The sequence below is a fragment of the Rhinolophus sinicus genome, chromosome 15, assembly GCF_057876585.1.
Source record: "Rhinolophus sinicus isolate RSI-liver-muscle chromosome 15, RSI-T2T, whole genome shotgun sequence".
NCBI classification, from domain to species: Eukaryota; Metazoa; Chordata; class Mammalia; order Chiroptera; family Rhinolophidae; genus Rhinolophus; species Rhinolophus sinicus.
This window is the reverse complement of record NC_142515.1, coordinates 10,633,107-10,653,937: the sequence shown is the minus strand read 5'-3', so window position 1 is coordinate 10,653,937 and position 20,831 is coordinate 10,633,107.

Genomic DNA, 20,831 nt, shown 5'->3' with positions numbered 1-20,831 from the left:
AGGGCTAGTTAGAGTTAGATTGGACACCAAAATCAAATATCATTAAAGGAACATTTGATAAATTACGCTTCATAAAAATTAAAAATCTCTTGTTCTGTAAAAGACCCCATTAAGAGGATGAAGAGACAAGCTACAGAACAGGAAAAAATATTTGCAAACCATGTATACAACAAAGGACTAGTATCTAGAATATGCAAAGTGTGTACTCTCCAAACTCAACAGTAGGAAAGCAAACAATCCAATTAGAAAATGAGCAAAATCATAAACAGACATTTCACTACGGAAAACACATAGATGGCAATTAAAAGATGGTCAACATTAAAAGGTGGACAACATCATTAACCATTACAGAAATTCAAACTAAAACCATAAGATATCATTACACAGAAATTAGAATGGTTAAAGTTAAAATAGTCACAATACCCAATGCTGGAGATGATGTAGAGAAACTAGACCACACATACATTGCTAATGAAAATGTAAAATGGTATAACCACTCTGAAAAAATGTTTAGTAATTCCTTAGAAGCTAAACATGCAACTGCAGCAATTGCACTCCTGGGAATTTATGCCAGAGAAATGTTTATAGCAGCTTTATTTGTAATAGCCAAAAACTGGAAACAAGCCAATATTCTTTAGCAGGTGACTAATTAAATTATGGCTCATCTGTAACATGGAATATTACTCAGAAATGAAGAGGAATGAATTCTTAATATACATGACTATCTGAATGAATCTCCAAAGGATTGTGCTGAGTGAAAAAGCCAGATCCAAAAGGCTGCCTACATACATCTTTCCATTTATGTCACATTCTTGAATGATGAAATTATAGAAATGGAGAATAGATTAGTGGTGGCCATGGGAGGGAAGTGGGTGTGGCTATAAAAGGGTACCATGGGGGATTCTTGTGGTGATGGAAATATTCTGTATCTTTATCAATGGCAATATCCTGTTTATGATATTGTGCTATACTTTTTACAAGATGTTGTCACTGGGAGAAACTGGGTAAAGAGTAAAAGATATCTGTGTTATTTTTCACAACATTGTTTGAATCTGAATTTACAATTAGTTCAAAATGAAAGGTTTAACTTTTTTAACCCAGAAACGGGCTTATAAAGCTGTGAAACAGAACAATGACATTTTGAGGTGTAAAATGCTAAACGGTAAATGAAACCAATTAAAATCCAACAACTTAAAAAAAAAAAAAAGGTAAGCATAAGAGAGGAAATCATGAAAACAAAAGAAATCAAAATATTAACAACAATATCCCACTTTAGCTGTCCGCTACTCTATCAGGAATCATTATGTTTCAGCTCTCCTAGTTCGTAAATGACAGAACATTGCTACCTTTTCTGTTCTATTTACTTCACCTTTGACCTTGATGGCCTGCTGTGATCACTACAGACAATTCTGAGTTATTAAATGTATAGTTATCATTGTAAGAACCTGAAGATTCAAATAATACCCTGAAAACATTAAATTTATAAGCTGTGTTTACCCTAAATAGAAATAAAATCGAAGGTAGAATATATCTCATTCCAAAAGCATTGAAAGAGCGTAATCATGAGGTACCTGACTGTGACGAGTTGAAGTAGCCACATTTGACACTTCTGCCATTCACAAGTGGGTCTATGTCCCCTTCCCTTGAATCTAGATGGCCTCCGTGACTGTTTTGACCAATAAAAGAGTGCTATCATGCCAGTTTCCAGCCTAAGCCTTAAGACACTGTCAACTTCTGCCTCCTGTCTTTTGCAGTGCTCATGGTGAAGGAAGCCAGCTGCCATGTAAGACCAACTATGCTGTGAGGAAGACCAAGTTAGCTGTGAGGAAAGGCTGTGTGGATAAAGTGACACGTCTGGTTAGCCCCAGCTCCCATCCAAGTACTAACCAGGCACGACCCTGCTTAGCTTCCGAGATCAGACGAGATTGGGCGCGTTCAGGGTGGTATGGCCGTAGATGCCCCAGCTCGTCCAGCTATCCCAGCCCAGTGCCAGATATGTGAGTAAAAAAAGCCATTTTGGACACTCCAGGCCAAACATTGTGATATGGAGAAGAACCAAGGAACCCAGCCAAAGCCAGAACCAAGGTCCCTGGCATATGATCCCCAATGAGCCATGCCAGTCGTCTTTAGACATTTGAGTCGTTCTGAGCAGAGATGAGCCACCTCTACGGTGCTCTACCCGAATTCCTGACCCACAAAAACATCAGCACAATAAAACAGTTGCTCTTTAAATCACTAATTTTGGAATGCTTTGTTATGTAGCGAGCGTAACAGGAACACTGATTTATCCATGTAGTCAGCGATCACTTGAGTTTCCTCATGGTGATTTAGATGCTAAACTTTGGAGTCGGGGTGACCGAGGCTTGAGACTAGTCCCTGTCTTATAAGTTATGTAATCTCAAGCAAGTTAAACTCCCCACGGCTTAGTTCCTTCATCTATAAAACAGAGATGATAATTATACCTACCTCATAGGATTTTGTGAAAAGTCAGTTGGGTAATGCATATAATTGCTCAAGACATAGCTATTGTTTTAATGTACATTATATAAAATATACATAAATAACATACGTGATAGCTGCTCGATAAATATTCATAAAAATAAATACTTTTATTCATATTGTTTCACTTCCATTACTATAACTTTGCTGCTTTAGATAGTAAGTGAAACACATATCTATCTGCCTTCTTCTGTCTGAAAATATATTTCTAATAAAAGAAGATGACTAAGAGAAGTTTCTTTTGGTTGTAAATTAGGAAAATATTAACTTCTATCATGGATTCTGCTTGTCAGGCTGTGGTGGTTTAATCTGAGGTCTTTCAAGTCACAACAGTCTCTCTCAACATTCAAGCAGCATGTTTCTTACAAATACCTGGAAAGATCCCATGACAAAGGCATTGAGAGAGCAACATCCTGAGATTAGCTAGCAGTGCCAGGTCAAAAGAGATTCCTTTCCTTTTCTTCCTTCCTTCTTTCCTCCCTCCCTCTCTCCTTTCCTCCCTTCCTTCCTTGATTCCTTCCTTCTCATTCTTTCAACAAATACTCATCTATTCTGAGGAAGGGCCAGCTCCTGGGCCAGGCCCTGAGAGTTCAAAGGCATAGCAAGGCAGACATGTTCCCTGATCTCCCGGGACATGTGACTTGTGGGAAGACTAACATCAGCCAGTCAACCACATGAGTAAATGGAAAATTACAACTATGCTACGTGCCTCCAAGGAGAGGCACACTGTGTTATGCAAATGGGGCCCTTACTGAGCCGGGGTCATGGGAAGAGAAATCCAAGGCTTCCCTCAGAAATGACCATGGTGCTGAGATCCAAAGAATGCATAGACGTTCCAGACTGTGAGAGTATCATGTACAAAGGCCCTGGGACCGGACAGCGCAGGAGAAGGCCAGGTGGCTGGAGAGCAGAGAGTGGGAAAGAGAAGGGTGTTAGGCAAGATTGGCAGGTGCGCCAAGGCCTTGGGAAGGACTTCAGTCTTTCCTAAGAGCAAGAAGTCACTGATATGTTTTGAGAAGAGGGATGACATGCTCAGATTTTTATTGCTAGATGATTGCTTTGACTACAGTATAGAGAATGCCCTGGGAAAGGGAACATTGGGAAAGGAGAGATCATTTGGGAGACCATTGCAGTAGATAAAGAAGATGGTTATATGGCAACAATGGAGATTTTTTTTTCAAGAGATATTTTTAAGATAAAATGGACAAGTTAAGTGATGTATTGGAAATAGAGACACAGGGAAGCATGGAAACTCCTGGGTTTTTGGTTTGTGCCACATGGTGGTAGCTTATGCTTTCGACTAAGATAGGACCCTGGAAGATGACCATCTACAGGGAAGGACCTTGGGTTTTGTCTTATACCTGTTGAGTCCGAGGTACCTATGAGATATTCAAGTGCAAAGGTCAAGGAGCCATGGGCTATATAGGCTTGGAGTTCAGAGGGAACTCCTGAGCTAAAGATTTAAGTATACAAATACTTCACCTGTAGTAGTGACTCATGGATAAAATGATTTAGGTAAAGCAAGTAAAGGGAGGCACTAAGGCTGAGCATTATACAATGTCAATATTTAATATTCTGGGAGAGAAGAGTAGTTGGAGAGATAGGATGAAAACTAGGGGAGCGTAGCCTCCCAGAAGACAAAGGAACAGTGCGCAGGATTATATCTGCCTCAGCATCTATTTTCAAAAAAGAGAAGGTGAATGTCAGTGTTAAGTGCTATGAGTAATCCTATAAAATGAAGACTAAAAATAAAGTGTCCATTTGATTATGAAAATAACACTTATTGGGACTTTAACAAAGCAGACTGGTGAGACCAGAAACTTGAGTGAAGTAAATCAAAGAATGAGTAAAAATGTAGGAAATGTAAACAGTGAATTAAAGAATTCTTCAAGAAGTTTGATTATTGAGACTATGAGAAAGAGAGAGGGTGGTTGCTGGTCGGAGATTAGGAATCAAGGAAAGATTCATTTTATTCTGTGAGATTTGAGCAGATGTAAAAGCCAATAGGAAGGGCTCATTTGAGAAAATGTTGACTCTATGAGAGGAAATGAATAATTAATTAATAGTGTAGGTTTCCTAAGGGGACAGGAGAGGGATGGAATTGAAAACACACATGTAGGATTTGGTCTTAAACAGGAAAGATGGCTTTAATTATTGCAAAACAGGAGTGAGTGCATTTGTGTGTTTGGAGGGTGAGAAATGTGGGAATCCTCAGCTGAAGGTGTCCATTTTTTTCTGTGAAGTAGAAGGAAATATCATGAAAGGCTTGGAGGGGTATTTACTGTTAGGGATTTGCAATCCCACCCAAGTGACTTTCTCCTTCAGGAAAGGTGTGTCAGTCAGGACACAGAAGTCACCCCAGCTATTTGAATGGAGCTAATTTAAAGTAGTGTTAATAAGGTAAAAAAAAAAAAAAAAAAAAAAGTAACTGAAAGGCTTAAAAAGACAACTTTAAGGCATCACAGAGGTAGCTAATGCAGAAGGCAATCGCCATCCCCAGGGCTGGAGGAACAAAGGGTAGAGGTTAGATGTTAAAATGCAGACCCTTACAAGAGGGACCAGTGGGGTGGGACCCAGACTTCTGAGGAGGAAGCCCTGGACACAATGTGTGTCCCTAAGGGGGCACCATGAGCCTAGCTCTGCAAGTGTTGGGAAAATTGTAAACTGGATTCAGCCACTGCCTCAGAAAGGAACCGCAGCTATCAAGGTGAAGTAGCAAGGTTTGGGGAAGATCACAGAACAGGAAGCCAGGAGGAAGCTGCAAATCTCTCCTTCCTCCTCCACCTCCCTCTAGCTCCCCCTGTTGGCACAGTCTCCTCAGGACTAGCTCACAAAGCCATACTGAGGTTGACAACAGCGTGCCAGCATCTCAAGCTGAGTATAGAAGAGTAGGGGCAGAGCTAAGAAATAACAATTTGTTCTGGAATTCTAAAAACGTTTCTAAATGGGCCTTAATTTATATGCATTTTCAGTAAGATAATGCTGGACATATGATAGGGGCTCAATAAATACTCATACAATTGACAGTGGGACCACATTTCTGAATACACATCTTCTGGAGTGACATTTAGGCCCTGCCATGCTTACTTAGGAGGGAACATTAGCTGCTAGGGAGCCCAGAGAGGATGCTGACCTTGTTTATCCTCCACCAGCTGACGTGGGCTACAGTTTTGACCGTATGGAGATGAGGATGGGGCCAAGGTGTTTTTTCTTTTTGATGCTTATTTTTTCATTATTTAAGAATTACTCTTTGATGAAATTAGATATATTCAGAAAATTACAAAGAAATACACTTTTCAAATCACCCTGTATTCTACTACCTAAAGAAAAATCTCAGTAATACTTATGTATATATCCTTCCTAACCCATACGCATACTTCCTGTTTTATTTTATATCATGATAATTTAAATATAAAGTTCTGTATTCTGATTGTCTTTTTCACTTAATCTTATGTAACAAACATTTTCCTTGTTACTACAAAGCCTCTGTAAACACAATTTTTAATGGCTGTATACTATTCCTTTTGGGGGGTTGTTCCATAATTTACCCAACCAGTTTTTAATGGTTGACTATTTCAGTGATTTCCAGTTTCTCACTTCAATAAATATCTTTGTGCATAACAGCTTTTCTGTACCCAGAATTAATTCCCTAGAAGAAGCGACTCAGAAGGAATTGCTGAGTTGAAGGGTATAACTTAAGAAAAAGTACAATGGGGGCGAATACCAAGATGGCGCAGTAGGTAAACGCTGTGCTTACCTTTTCTCATGACCACATCAAAATTACAACTAAACTACAAAACAACCATCATTGAGAATCACCTAAAGTCTTGTGGCACCAAAGCTCTACAACTAAGGATGTGCAGAAGCCACCTCCAGACTGGTAGGAGGGGCAGGGAAGTGGAACAGGCTGGGCCCACACCCGCGTGGGACCATTAAAGATCAGAAGGGATATTTCAGCCGTGAGGGTGCCCCCTCACCCCCCAGAGGAGCAACAGGTCCCATCCCCACCCCAGCCCAGGGTTCCAGTGCCAGGGAAAGAAGTCCCCATAATTCCTGGTTGTGAAAACAGCAAAGATTGTGACTGAGTGAGATAGAGGGCGGCTGTACTCCCAGGTGCCCCTCTTAAAGGGACCACGCATGGACTTACCCACCAACGGACTCACTCGCTCTGAGCTCCAGCACTGGGGCAGCAGCTGAAAAGGCAGCAGGGATATATGGTGGGGAATTGAGTTGTCTGGCTTGGGATGAGAGAGGTGGCTTTCTCCTGGACAGAGGAGCTGGCAAAGGCCATTGTTTCTTTGTTGAGCTCTTCCCCTTCCCAGGGTGCAGACACAGGTGACTGCCATATCTGAGTCTCCTCTGTTTCTTCGCCATGCCCTGGTAACTCGAGACCCTGTCCCACCCAACTTTCGGGCACACTGATGCTGCTTTCAGTGGCTTTTTCATACAAACTGCCTGCCTTAGCTCATGATCCAGACTTTCTTAGGGTCTCTCAAAGGTTCGAGGAACCCAGTGTCATGTGGGGTCTCAGGTCCTGCTCCCCGCATAAGAATGCAGGATATGGTGAGGCCAAAAAGGAATACTAACGGAGTCATGGATAGAGGGTTTATACCACTATAGTCTCCTTGGCAGCTGGGTTGGAGATACAGGAAGCAGGAGCCACATGATCCGCAACCTTCTGTCCACTTCTCTGCTAACTAACCAACCCCTCTTGCTAGCTGCAATCCGCTTGCTAACTGTACTTGCTCGCCACAATCCACCATCTGCTTCTCTGCAAACCAATCAATCAATCCCCCTTGCTAGCTGCAATCCGCGCTTGCTAGCTTAACCACGGCAGTTATGTTAGTGGCTAATGGTTAACTGGTTACAGCTGATGGCCAACTAGTCACAGCTAATGGCCATCTACTACCCGAGCCAGCATCTTACCACGGGAGGTCGAGAGCCTAGAAACTGCTCTCTGGGACTCTGTCCCCACAACCAGACAAGCAGCATCTGGATTAAGCATGTCCTGTACCTCTGGCTAAGCAGCCCTAAGCTTGGCACTAGCAGCAGCCAGCCTTGGTTCATGGCTTGGCCTCTCAAGGCCCCTCCAAGCACGGTATGGGTGGCAGCCATCTGCAGATTTCTTTGTGGCTCCTGCCAAGTGGCCCAGGTGGGGTGTGGGCTGTGGCTGAACTTGACCTATAGCTGATCCCCTCCAAGGTGGTCCTGGGGTGGGTGCCACCAGTGGCCAACTTCAAAACAAGCTGCAGCATCACCCAGCTGCCTCCAAGTACAACACAATGAATGGGTGGATTGGGCAGGCACCAGAGCTCTGCTGAGGCAGATCCTGCTCCATAGGATCAGCCCCTGCACAACAACTCTTCCCCTGTAGTCAAGGCCAGTCCTCACAATGACTGAGCCCAAAGGTCAGTCCCTGCCATTGATATGCAATTATCAACCAAGGCTCAACTACAAGAGGAGGGCACACACAACCCACACAAGGGACACACCTGGAGGGCATGGCTCAGGTGATCAGAAAGACTGTGCCACTGAGCCCCTCTATAAGACCAGATAGACTACATAAAGCCACTCTATAAGACCAGAAGACATAGCAGCCCTACCCAATACATAGAAACAAACACAGGGAGGCAGCCACAATGGGGAGACAAAGAAACATGTCTCAAATAAAAGAACAGAACAAAGCTCCAGAAAAAGAACTAAACAAAATGGAGACAATCTATCAGACGCAGAGTTCCAAACACTGGTGATAAGTATGCTCACTGATCTCAGGGAAAACTGTAACCTAGAGATAGGAAACATAAAAATGGAGATAGAAAACATAAAAAAGAATGAGTCAGAAATAAAGAATACAATAAGGAAAATGAAAAAAACATAGGGTACCAAAAAAAAGTGTACACATTTTAAGAAAGGAAAACTGTCTTAAAATTATAATACTCAATATATACCAACAAAAGATCAATACAAGTCACATTTAACTTCTGCAATTACAAGAGGTACTCAAAGTTGTTACCATCAGCATCCAGACACTTCTGATTACAGCAAACTACTGCTTGAGCAACGTTGACCAAAGCATCCACTTGTATACATTTGTTTGGCACCCCCAGTATATTACAGGAAATCAATAGTAGATTAGATGAAGCAGAGGATCAAACCAGTGATGTAGAAAATAAGGTAGCAGAAAACACCCAACCAGAACAGCAAAAAGAAAAAAGAATCTAAAAAAACTGAGGAGTTTAGGGACCTCTGGGTCGACATCAAGCCTACCAACATTCACATCATAGAGGTACCAGAAGGAGAAGAGAGAGAGAGCAAGGAAAACATTTGAAGAAATAATGACAGAAAACTTCCCTAACCAGGTGAAGGAAATAGATATACAAGCCTAGGAAGTGCAGAGAGTCCCAAACAAGATGAACCCAAAGAGGCCCACACCAAGACACATCATAATTAAAATACCAAAGGTTAAAGACAAAGAAAGAATATTAAAAGCAGCAAGAGAAAAGCAGTTAGTTACTTACAAGGGAGCCCTCATAAGAATATCAGCTGATTTCTCAACAGACACTTTGCAGGCCAGAAGGGATTGGCAGAAAATATTCAAATTGATGAAAAGCAAGGACCTACAGCCAAGATTACTCTACCCAGAAATTTATCATTTAGAATTGAAGGACAGATAAAGAGCTTCCCAGACTAGAAAAAGCTAAAGTTCACCATCACCAAAACAGTATTACAAGGAATCTTAGAGGGACTTCTTTAAGATGGGAGGGGGTTAGGTATGGGTGAGAAGGGGACAGGATTAAGAAGTACAAAGTGGTTGTTACACAGTAGTCATGGGGATGTAGGGTATAGCATAAGGAATATAGCCAATAATGTTGTAATAACTATGTATGGGGCCAGATAGGTATTGGATCTATCAGGGTGATAGATGGGAAAGGGGTTGGGGGCAGGGTGAAAAAGATGAAGGTATTAAGAAATACAAACTGGTAGTTACAAAATAGTCACAGGGATGTAAAACATAGGGAACATAACCAATAATATGGTAATAACTAGGTATAGTGCCAGGTGGTACTAGTCAGGGGGAATCACCTCCTAAATCATATAAATGTCTAACCTCTATGCTGTACACTTGAAACTAATATAAAATAATATTGAATGTCAACTCTAACTGAAAATTTTTGAAAAGGGGGGGAAGATCAATAATATTGTGATAGCGTGGTACGGTGTCAGATGGTTGCTGGACTTATCATGGTGATCACTTCTTTAGCATAGGGAATAAAATCAATAATGTGGTAATAACACTGTATAGAGTGAGGTGGGTGCTGTTGAATAACTATGATGTACACCTGACACTAATATAATATTGTATGTTAGCTGTATTTTAATTTTAAAAAATCTTTAAAAAAAGAAAGAAAGAAGGAAAAAGTGATGGTTTTTGGAGTTGGAAAATGCCAGCAAGAACCACGGCTGAATTCCGACTTGACTGGGTGGGGCCCTGAGAACCAACACAGCAGGGAATTTCCCTCTTGCTCCTCGATCGGGGAGGACAATGGGAAAGATTTTATCTGTCCCAGGTATTAATACCTTGGCAAAGATGAATGTCTGGTGTCTGAGTCTTACTTACAGAAACATAGAGACAGTGTAGGGGTGGGGAGAGTAGAGGCCCAGGGAGAGGGCTCTTTCCATGTTTTGGCAGGATTTGAACCTGTGTCTTCAGCATGCAGAAGATTATAAAGAACACAGCACTGCCGGGGCCTCTAGCCTTGTCTCTTTGGAACCTCCTGGAACCAGTGCTCTTATCAGGGAATCCATTTTGTCACTATGGGTCCTGGCATCAGGGATGGAGACAAATTGCTCCTTCTGTGTATCTTCCTGGGGAGGGGAGCCAGCGTGGAGTGACTATCTGTGACTGTTGTGAGAGTTCATTCAAGAACCTTCTGAGGATTACCAGTGCTCTGTTTCAGGACCCTGCAAATTACCTGTTATGTAAGTGGGGCAAGAGCCAAGAATGAGTGGCTTATTCATCAAGGTGGGTCATTTACCCCCTCAAGTTGGGGAAGCCTGAGAAAAATCAAGACTGGTACTTTTCTCTTATTAAATTATTGTTACAAAATATTTATTGTATAAGTACATAAGATGTTGAAACTGGTTTCTGCAAACTCCTTTTAAAATGGTCTTCCTGAGACTGGAAGATGATGAAGGGAGAAGTGGAATTGTTCAAACTGACTGGGAGTTTCTTTTGATTCTTTTTTTTATTTATTTATTTTTTTTAGGATGGGACATGCTCATGGCAAGCCACAGGAGTGACAAAACATGGCAAAAATGCAGACCAGGAGGCCACAGTAATTTCAAATTCATAGCTGAGTGATTGAAAACAGGACGAAGGTAGAGTCTGCTCAAAAGTCCTTGGGGAGAAAGTCCATTAACCAACCTTAGAGGCCAATCGATGGCACTTTCTAGCAAGAGAAAACATGGAGGGTATTTGCTACTTCCCTATCTCTTGGAGCCACAGAATTCTTCAGGAGACCTCTGGGATTTTTCATAAGCCAACACGATGCAACTGGGAATTCAATTTGGCCAGAAAGGTTTGAGCCCTCAAGGCGCTCGGCACATGCTCCACGGGTTGCTGAGGGGGCCTCCCCATTGGAGCTTTGGCCGAACGAAATGATTTGAAAACGATCCAGTCAATGACAAAGTACTGCTGGCAAGTGAGCCCTCCCAAGTCAGTTGAAAACGGACTCTTCCTCCTCTGAGACAAACCCTTGGCCACCTGGGTCAATAATTATGGAGTTGTTTGGACTGGAAGGAACTTCGCTGGGTCATTTAGTCCATTCCCATGCGTTGCGGTGGGATCGAGTTCATTACTCTAAACAACCTGTAATAAGGAGGTCCCTCCTCTCACTCAGAATAGCTGCAGGGATGGAAATTCCACTTTCTTTGGCTATTCATCCCCTTGTTTTGCTTATTCTCTTGTTCTGCACAATCCCTGTGTGTTTTGTTTTGTTTTGCTTTTTTTAAACTTCTTCAAGCCCTGAGCCCATGTTTTCCCTCCTGTAACTTAAGCCACTGAAAGCGATTCCTTCGATAACATCTTCTCACCTATTGTGAAACTGCTGGGGGCCCTGTCTCCTGTTGTCTTCCTAAGACGGAACATGGTTCAGCCTCTTAACTGTTCTGTCTTCCAAACCCTGAATGGCTTTCTTTTGTTTGTTTGGAGTTTTCTCCACCCCCGTAGCCAAACCCTCAAAAATCACTGCATCTTCAGAGAGCAAAATAAAAGAACTCACAAAAGCTTTTGCTGGGAGCGACATGGATGCCCCAGGTTCTTCGCCTTCTGTGTCCCAGGACGTTTGGTGGCAGTCCTTAAAGTGTGAGTGTGGGAAAGGATTTCAGGTGGAAGGACCATGAAACAATTTCTCTGTGTGGATACTCAAGGGATTATCAGGGTGATTTGACAATTCCGTGTTGATTAAAACACATATGTCGAAGCCATTTCCAGGTATGCCCACGCCCTTCATAAATCAGGCCCAAATCCAAGGCTGTTCATTTCCTTCCTGAATATCTCTCTCTCTCTCTTCCTGTTCTCCAGCCCTTTCCTCAGGTCCCCTGGGCACCCTACCCACCCACACATCCACAGCTGCCCTTGAGTAAACCCCATATTCTTTTGAAGTTCAGCTGTTCCTTCCAGGCAGCTGGACGCCAGGCTGAGTGAGGCGCCCCTCGGCCTCCTCCTGGCTGGTCAGAGCCCTGAACTGCACTCTGGGGACCTAATCTGAGCCTGTTTCATCTTCCCAAGCATCAGCTCCCAAGGCAGGAGGCATGACTTTGTCTGGTCTCTGCTTCCCCTTCCAGGCACCTAGTCCTGAAGAATTACGGTCTGTTTTCTGGAAAGTATGGACCCGCCCTCATTTCAATCTATTACAATCTGATTTTTAATCGGGTGAAGAGTTGAGATAAATGATTCTAGTTGTCAGGGCCCACTGAAAGCCTCCCCTCCTCTGAGGAGCCCCCAACGCCACCCTAATCCACTCTGACCTGTCTCCTCTCGGTCTTTGTTTTTCAGGGTGAGGCCCATGGACCCTCAGTGTTAGGATCACCTGGAAACTTGGTAAAAACGAAAATTCCCTGAGCCTTTCCAGAATCAGCAGATCATCATCTCTGGGGATGGGACCCAGGTGTCTGCACCTTGAACCACCTCCTCAGGTGCTCCTTGGGCCAGAAACATGCTTGGAGCTGAGCGAGTGGGAGGCAGATGTCTTTGGCATTACCTTGTGCTTTTCCTTCCTTAGATTTTTATGTCACTCTGCACCTCCTCTCATCACCCTCAGATGAGGTCTCCAGGGCAAGGGACAGACCATCCATGTCACTGAATCCCCTATAACCTGAGTCAGCAAGCCTTTATATGCCCAGCGTAATGTGTCAGGTACAATGATACCTGCAGAGCCCACAGCCTAGCATTTTCCACAGGGACAATGAATAGATAGATGCTCAATGAACTAGTGTTGAGTGATCACTCAGTGATACCTCTGCCCTCTTTTACAAGACTAGTCCCATGCTTCACACAGAATGCTGGCCATGACTGTTCTTTCTGGAGCTCTTGTTATGGGCCAAGTACTATTCTGACCAGGACGTGGGCCAAACATGGCACTTACTTCATAGAGCGACTGGGAGGTTTAAAAGGCATGATGCATGTGAGGTGCTTAGAACAGCACCTTCAATGTGGTAAACTCTCAGTATGTCAGTTTCTACTGCTGCTCTGACGATGGAGATGGTGAGGAGAAGGAAGGGGAGGCTGATAACCACTCAACTGAGATTTTCGGGGACATAACTGGGGGTCTTCATGTGGGTGTGTCTGACTGGGGCAGAGCCGGAACCTCGGATCAGTATTGGGGTTCCTCCCTCTGCTCCTGCAGAATCTTGGAGAGACCAGGAAGAGGTGAGCAGGACCACAGACGTACAGATGGAGGAAGCAGCTCACATCATCCCTGGCCTCTTTCCTGCTTCCACCAGGATCACAACTATCCCCACACCTTCCTCCCGGTCGTCAGTTCTGTCTCATTTCCTCCCCAAGCCCTGTAAGCTTTGCTTTGGGTTGGCTGCCAACGAATTCCCCATCCCAGTCCCAGCTTCTGGCCCCAACCCTCCAACTGGCCAGTAGCTAATAAAGGTGAAACATGTTAACCTCCTCAAGAATGTTCTTTTCTCATTGAGGAGTGGGAAGACTGTCAATATTTCCAAAGAGCACATCTCTGAAGGTAGAATTTCAGTAGATTTGCATATTTTTCTACACAAATGTTAAATGAATACATTTATGTTCCATTTACTTTCCAAGTACTGAATGACACTTCCTATAGGATATATTCAACAGAACTTTCAAAATTAAAGTAAAAAGACTCAAGTCTTTTAGTGGTCAGAGTGGGGAGGTGGGCACCACTGTTCCCTCCCCAGGTCAACATGGTTGGTGTAGCCAAGCACACCATTGGACCTTGACCTTCCCAGTAAACGAAGCTAATTATTTCGGGAGGACACCCACTCCCTCAAGGCCTGAACACATAGCCATTGTCTCTTAGCCAAGATGGCTCTGAGAGGTTTCGTAAGGCAAGAGGCAGGGTGAAACTAATAGCTTGCACGTCCAACTTTAGATTTTCTCCGTGCTCCCTGTTGGCGGCTGGTGCTGGAGACACAGGATTCTGCAATAATTGGTCAGTTTTCAGAACAGTGGTGTCTACCATGAGGCCAGACATAGAAGCAATATGGACACACACACACAAGGACATCTTAGAGGGTTGGGGGATGGGGGTCTTACCCCACACATTCCTCCCTGGAGAAAGTGACTGTGTGTGTACCCTCCTCATCTTTGGGGAGTTCTTTCTGTTATTAAAGCAAGACCTGTTTTCCATTCTGAACGTAATCCTCACGCTCCCTCTGAGCCTGGCCCTGGCCCTGGCCCTGGCCCTGGGTGCAAGCTCCAGGTGCCACAGCAGCGCTGCCTCCCCCTTGCAGACATCCAGGACAAAGAAGATACACAACTGAGGAAGGTGAGATGCCTTTTAAAAATTAGACAAAATCTTTGAGGGTTTATTTCCTTTATCTCTAAACCTACATCCATTAACCCACACTCAGAGACAATCAGGGCCGCTGTTCAGGAAGGCAGCTCAAATGGGTCGAAACTGCCATCCGGGAAAGATAGAGACACAACACTGATTTTTTTTTTAATGCCCGTTTCCAGGGAACCAGCTCCTGCTGAATGCGGCCTGATAGAAATTCAAGATAAAATGCTCATGGATTCTGCTAAACCATAAAGTGCCACTTAACAGACAATTTGCAGTCTGTGAACTGCTCCCATTCGCTAAACTTCTTTTTTAGCTGTTCTAAACTCTATCTCATCAAACTCTTATCTTTTAACCATACCGAACAGCATTTAAAATGACAAATTTTGGGGAGAAGGGAGGAAAGAAGGTATTTCACGAATAACTGGGACCAGACAACAGCCAGGAAGATGTCTGTCTTTCTTATGAAGGATTCAAACCCTGAACCATGACTTTTTCTGGGCCTGTCTAACCCTCTTTGCTCTCATAAGACCTCTTGCTACTATGATACACTTGCAAAGTGACGACTGTGTTTTGTTTTTTTCTAGACACCATTGTGAATGTCCAGCTTCCACAAATAGCGGCCATCTCTTTAAACTATTACAATACACATGGATTTATTTTCTGGCTCTGCTTGCATGTTGCTATCAAAAAAAATTTTTTTTTTATCTTTCAGACGTTGTTGTCTTATCTTGTGTTGCTTAAACAACCATCTTCTGTATTGTTGAGAAAAAGCCAAAGCTGTCAGCTTTCCTGGACTCAGGTCTCTAGCAAACTCTCCTCTATCCCCCCGCCCCACTCTCACCCCCATCTGCTTATAATTTAATGCTCTGTATGTTTTAATCATTTCATTAGGCATGTCTTTATTTTGAAATGCAACTAATTCTTCAGTTCAAACAAACAGCCAGTAATTCTAAAAATGAGACCATTCTTTTTTGGGCGATCGAGGTTGGCTTAGAAGAAATATCACACCCATTTTGAGAAGGGTGAAAGAATTCAAATGCTCTTAATTTTTTAAAAGTGGACGGGATCTTAGAAATTTCTTGACTCTCTCCACAGGTGTGGAACTTTTGAAGAAGTGTTGTCATAGCCTCCTGAACACTTTGCGATAAAACCATTACTATTATTTAGGCTTATTAGCAAACAGACTACAAAAACTATATCATGAAATAAGGGGAAGGAGAATTTACAAAGTGCTTCATGTAATTTTTTCCCCCCAACATTCAGATTTATTCTCTATCAAAAAATAAAGTTGCTGAAATTTCAGGGGCATATTTAGTTTTAACATTATATTGATGGCCTACCTTACAACACGGAATTGATGTCTTTATTTTCTGATACTTGTATTAATTTCTGGCAATAAAATGTTCTTTCAACATTTTAGAAGCACAAGTAACATTTCACACACAGTAGACACTGAATAAGTGTTTGCTGAAGTCTTGGTAGATAAATGGGTAGGATACACGTTAATATTTAACATTTGTGTCTTGACTCAGCTTTAAGTACCAATGTTCTTTAACAGGCTACATAGCAAATGCTACAGTGCGCTTTCTAATATAGGCTCTTCCAGAGAAGATTCCCTTTACTTCCAAAATACAAATCAGAACCATTTAAATTTCCATATAAAGATTGAAATGATAATAATAATAATCTAATAGTGACGTTGTCTTGGAGGAATTGTTTTAGAACACATTTGGGAAGTTATTGACAGATGGGAAGTGAGTGTGGCTGACACAAATGGTTGTCATACGCCATCTAGTGGATATATATGAAACTACGCGCATTCCATGGGAAAGGCTTTCTTGGAGCAAGCTTGTCTGCTCTGAATTTCAGTGCCTGTCGGGCAGCCAAAGCACGTTTGTCCATCTTTAAGGCTTTAAACTGAGAGGGACCACTGAGGAAAGCAAGAGATTATCTTCCAAAATCTCTGTGTCCAAAGAAACAACTAAGAAGTCAACTAGTCAGTGAAACTGTTTCTTACAGGATCCAGAGAAGTGAAAGTGAGAAGCAGTGGGAGAAAGCTTTGACTGCAACAGTTGTGGTGTAACACAAGGTAAGCAGCATGACATTGCCTGCTACATTTTCCCCACAGAAACCATCATTGTGTGCAGAAATCCATGACCTGGCCACGACTTCCACAACCTGAAAGAGTTGCTTAGTATTGCTGAATTTGCACAGATTCTGTGGCAGTTGTCTTATTGGATCCAGCATTTAGTGCTAATTCATAAAGCACCTTAATTCTTACACGTATGCATTATCGTGATGTTTTGCAGTGGATTGCAAGACAATATTTTACAGTTTTATAAAATCAACAATCTGTTTTTTAACTTTCTAACTTGGGGCTATTCTAGTAAAAGAATTTATGATCCAAAATTAGTGGTAAATAATAAGTATCTCCAGGTTTATTCCTATAGTGTCGAGTAGTCCAAAATAGACTGAGCACTTTGAGTTCTTCTTGTATCATATCAGCTTTAAGTATCTTCAAGACAATTCAGAGTGAGACAATAAGTCATTTAGGTGTAAATTTCACACACACACCGAAAAAAAAAATCACTAAATAAACAGTGTATGCGTATGGTGGAAGGGTGGAAACAGCATTTGATAGTTGAGAGTAAACAATGAAAATTAAGACAAACTGTTTAGGAATTTCACAGACAGGACAATTTTGTTTCTCTCTAGTTTATGATGCTTGAAAAAATGCTGCTTTCAAAGTCAGTTAACTGCTTTTTAAGACCATCAAGTAAGTAATGATTTAGCATATTAGTTACAAAATAGGAAATCCTACATTCCCGTTCATGTTAAGATCAATTTCCCGTTCATGTTAAGATCAATTTCCATTATAAATATATGCTCAGCCTAGAAGATATTTGCATCTGCCTTTTGAACGACAGTCTTGATCTCTGTGTTGTGACACAGCTTTGGCTACGGCTCACACATGTATTTTTCACTTTCTTTAACAAAAGGGCGGTTGAAGGGAAATGTTGATCAGTTTAAGGTGTCTGTATCATTCATTTTTAGAAAAGGCTGTAAACAAGTAACGACACAAGGAATCTGATTACTTCACAGGTGAAGTTACTGATCCAAAAATTCCTGATATATTTCATCACCTCAGTGCCCTATTCTCAATTAAAAATCCATTGACTGAAAGCTAGGAGTATAAAAAATATATATTGGCATGTAAAAACAAATCAGATTTGTGGGCTTATTAGGTCGCTGATGTTGCCTACGTATTTAGATGTCTACAAAGAAATTTTCCCCCCAAACATTTATGCTTTCCTTAATCTTCATGTTCCAAGTGATTGCATTTCCCAGAATATTTACCTATTAATGGACGTTATCATTGGACAAGAAATCAGACTAATTTTTGGCTGCGCTGTGCCTCACTACAAATCCTGTCAGTACTATGAGAGAGGAGAAAAATTAAATTTGCAAAATTCCAGCCTCTGACCCTTGGCATTTTGCTGTCTTTCCTTTTTCTATCAAGTTCTCTGTGCTCCTCCGCAGCTCAGCTAAGGGCTGATACAAACACTTCTCACATGCCAATACTATACCTTTACACACACCTAAAAATAAAATAAAACGTTTTAAATTCTCTATCCTTGGCCAAGTAGGAGTGTGTGTTCAAAGCCATCTGTGATTGCCATGATATCCTGTGCAATCCAGTGGGTATCACACCATGCTTTAAAATATCTGACTTTCTGCTCTGTCCGCCTTATAGAGATGCTGCTGGGATAAACAGAGGCAATTTCAGGAAGGTTGGACGATCAGGAGGACATCGATGCAATGCATTGTTTTGCGCTGTCTGGCTGGAGGGTGTAGTGCAAAGTAAAATTAAGACCGCCTCTTTTATTGTGAAGCACAGTTGGGCTGTTTGATCTCTAAGTCCTCGGGTAATTGGAGACTACACAGCATGTGCAATCGGGGCCTGGGCAGCTCGTCCGCCTGCCCAGAGCCTGCCGCAGACCTGCCTGGGTCACCCCTGATCTCCTGGGCAGATCCAGCTTGTATCGGGAGGTTCTGCCTAGACACAGGGGTTTCTTTTTTTCCCCAAGCTGAGAAAATGACGATACGGAGCTTAAATGGGAGACATGCCGTTTGTTAGCAGGTACACAAAAGGAAACAGAAACTATCCTGCATTTGGGGGTTCCCATCATCACGTCCCACAACCTGTTCCCCCAGTAATGGTTGTTTTCTGATCTGACTTCATCACCAAAGGCTTGTTTTTCATACTGGATTTCCTGCCCACCCAAGATCACCTTCCATTCATCCTCCTTGAGCTCATAAGGTATGAGGGTTGATTTACATACCACGCAGTCAACAGTTACTGGGCATCTACCAACCTACCAGACTCCAGGCACTCAGCTAGTTGAGGGGTGGGGGAGGCATCCCGTTCTGTCCTGAACAATTAGGGTGGCCAACTGTCCTGGTTTACCAAGGACTAGGGGGATTTCAGAGCCGTGGTGTTTCAGGCTTTAAAATGGGTACAGTCCCAGGCAAACCGGGACTGTTGGTCACTCTACATGAGTCTAGCATACACTGTCTTCTATGGTGCCCTGTCTTCTTAGAAAGAAATTTTTGCTTCTGTCCACAAGGGTGGGTCCTGCACATGTGTTTTCATGTCTAAGACCCAGAAGCTTCATGTCTTTGAGCTGGGCAGGACCACAGCAGTCATCCAAACAAAACGCTTCCTTTTCTAGATATTCACAGGGTGGATCCAAGTTTGTTTGGAGGGACTAGCAATTCAACAAACTCTGTTGGTAACCAGCCAGTCAAATTGTGCAGATTCCGTGAGGTTCTAGGCAGCAGGAGGCATGAGAAACTGCTTTCGTGCCTTGGTTTGCAGCGCGACCCTTTTCCCACTTCTTCACCTCTTTCCTTCGTGCCCAGCCTGTGTCAGACAACTATGGGTACCCCTTTGGTCGACAAGGCACCCACTGAGCAGGAGCCAAGGAGAGAAGATAATGAGTGTGCACCATGCCACCCAATTGCCTGGCTTGGAATCCTAGCTCTGTGACCTTGGATGAGTCACTTAACTTCTCTGTGCCTTAGTTTCCCCATCTATTAAATGGGGATGGTAACAGTATCTATCTCACTGGGTTGCTGTGAGGAGTAAGTATACATACAGTGCTTGAAACAGGGCCTGATGCATAGTAATAATATATATGTTAACTATTATTATCATCATCAAATTATTATTATTACTGGCAAGTGGGTACTCTGTGCAGAAATCCCAGCTAGGAGAAAGGGCTTGCTGCCAGGTACAAGATTGCAGGTTGAGCATTTGAACGGCCATTTATTTCCATTTAGAATCAGCAGTGAGTTGCTTGGAAAGTCTCCATTCCAATTATCTCACATCGGAGCAGGCTCACGTTTTGGGTCTGTCTGTGGGACACACCTTAGCCTGGAAGTAGCGCATTATCTAGGCGGCACATCAATTACTAATGAAAGTGCCATTAACCCTACTGTGTTAGGAAGCAGGAGTCATTTGCCCACTGTGTGTTTGCCCAGGCTGAGCAGACATCTCCCCATCCTGGGACAAGCACCTCGGGGTGACTCGGCCCTAGGGAGACGGGAGCTGGGTGGAGGGCCAGAAGTCCTCAACTTCAGGATCTCCTCATTGTTCCTGACAAATACTCATATAATAAAGCCAGAAACGTGCTTGCACCCATCAGTCACAGGTGCTGATAATAGTTCACCTAATTACTTCATTATTTTTTGCCACTCCACCGACCAGTTTGTATTTACAGTCTTGTATATGGTTCTATTACTACCACTTATTGTGACGAGTCCAGCCATTCTGAGGAGTCTCCGAGGGCCTGAACAAGTACAATCTTGTTTTTCTTGATTTCCCCCGGGGGTGGGAGGTAAGGGGAGGGGTGGAGAGAGGAGGAGTTTGGAGGGAAAATATCCAGCCAGCATCGACCCACAATTGCTCATCTAAGATGAGTGATAAATGGTGGGCGATTTTTGAAACACTAGAATTTTAAAACAAAACAAACATATCCTATCCTATGAGTTACAAGGCCAGCTGTGGTGAGAAAGGAAAAAAAGCAAGATTGAACTGCCCTGGGCCTGCACCCAAGATGGAAAACTGCTCACTCGGACCCCAGCCCTGCATCATTAGGTTGGAAGCAGAGCTGGAAACAGTCCCTGGGCACCTGTCGTCCTAATGAATACCAGGCCACAAATTAACCAACTGGGTTTGGAAAAACATTGTGAATTTTAGTCACTCAAGCATCAGTAAATCTG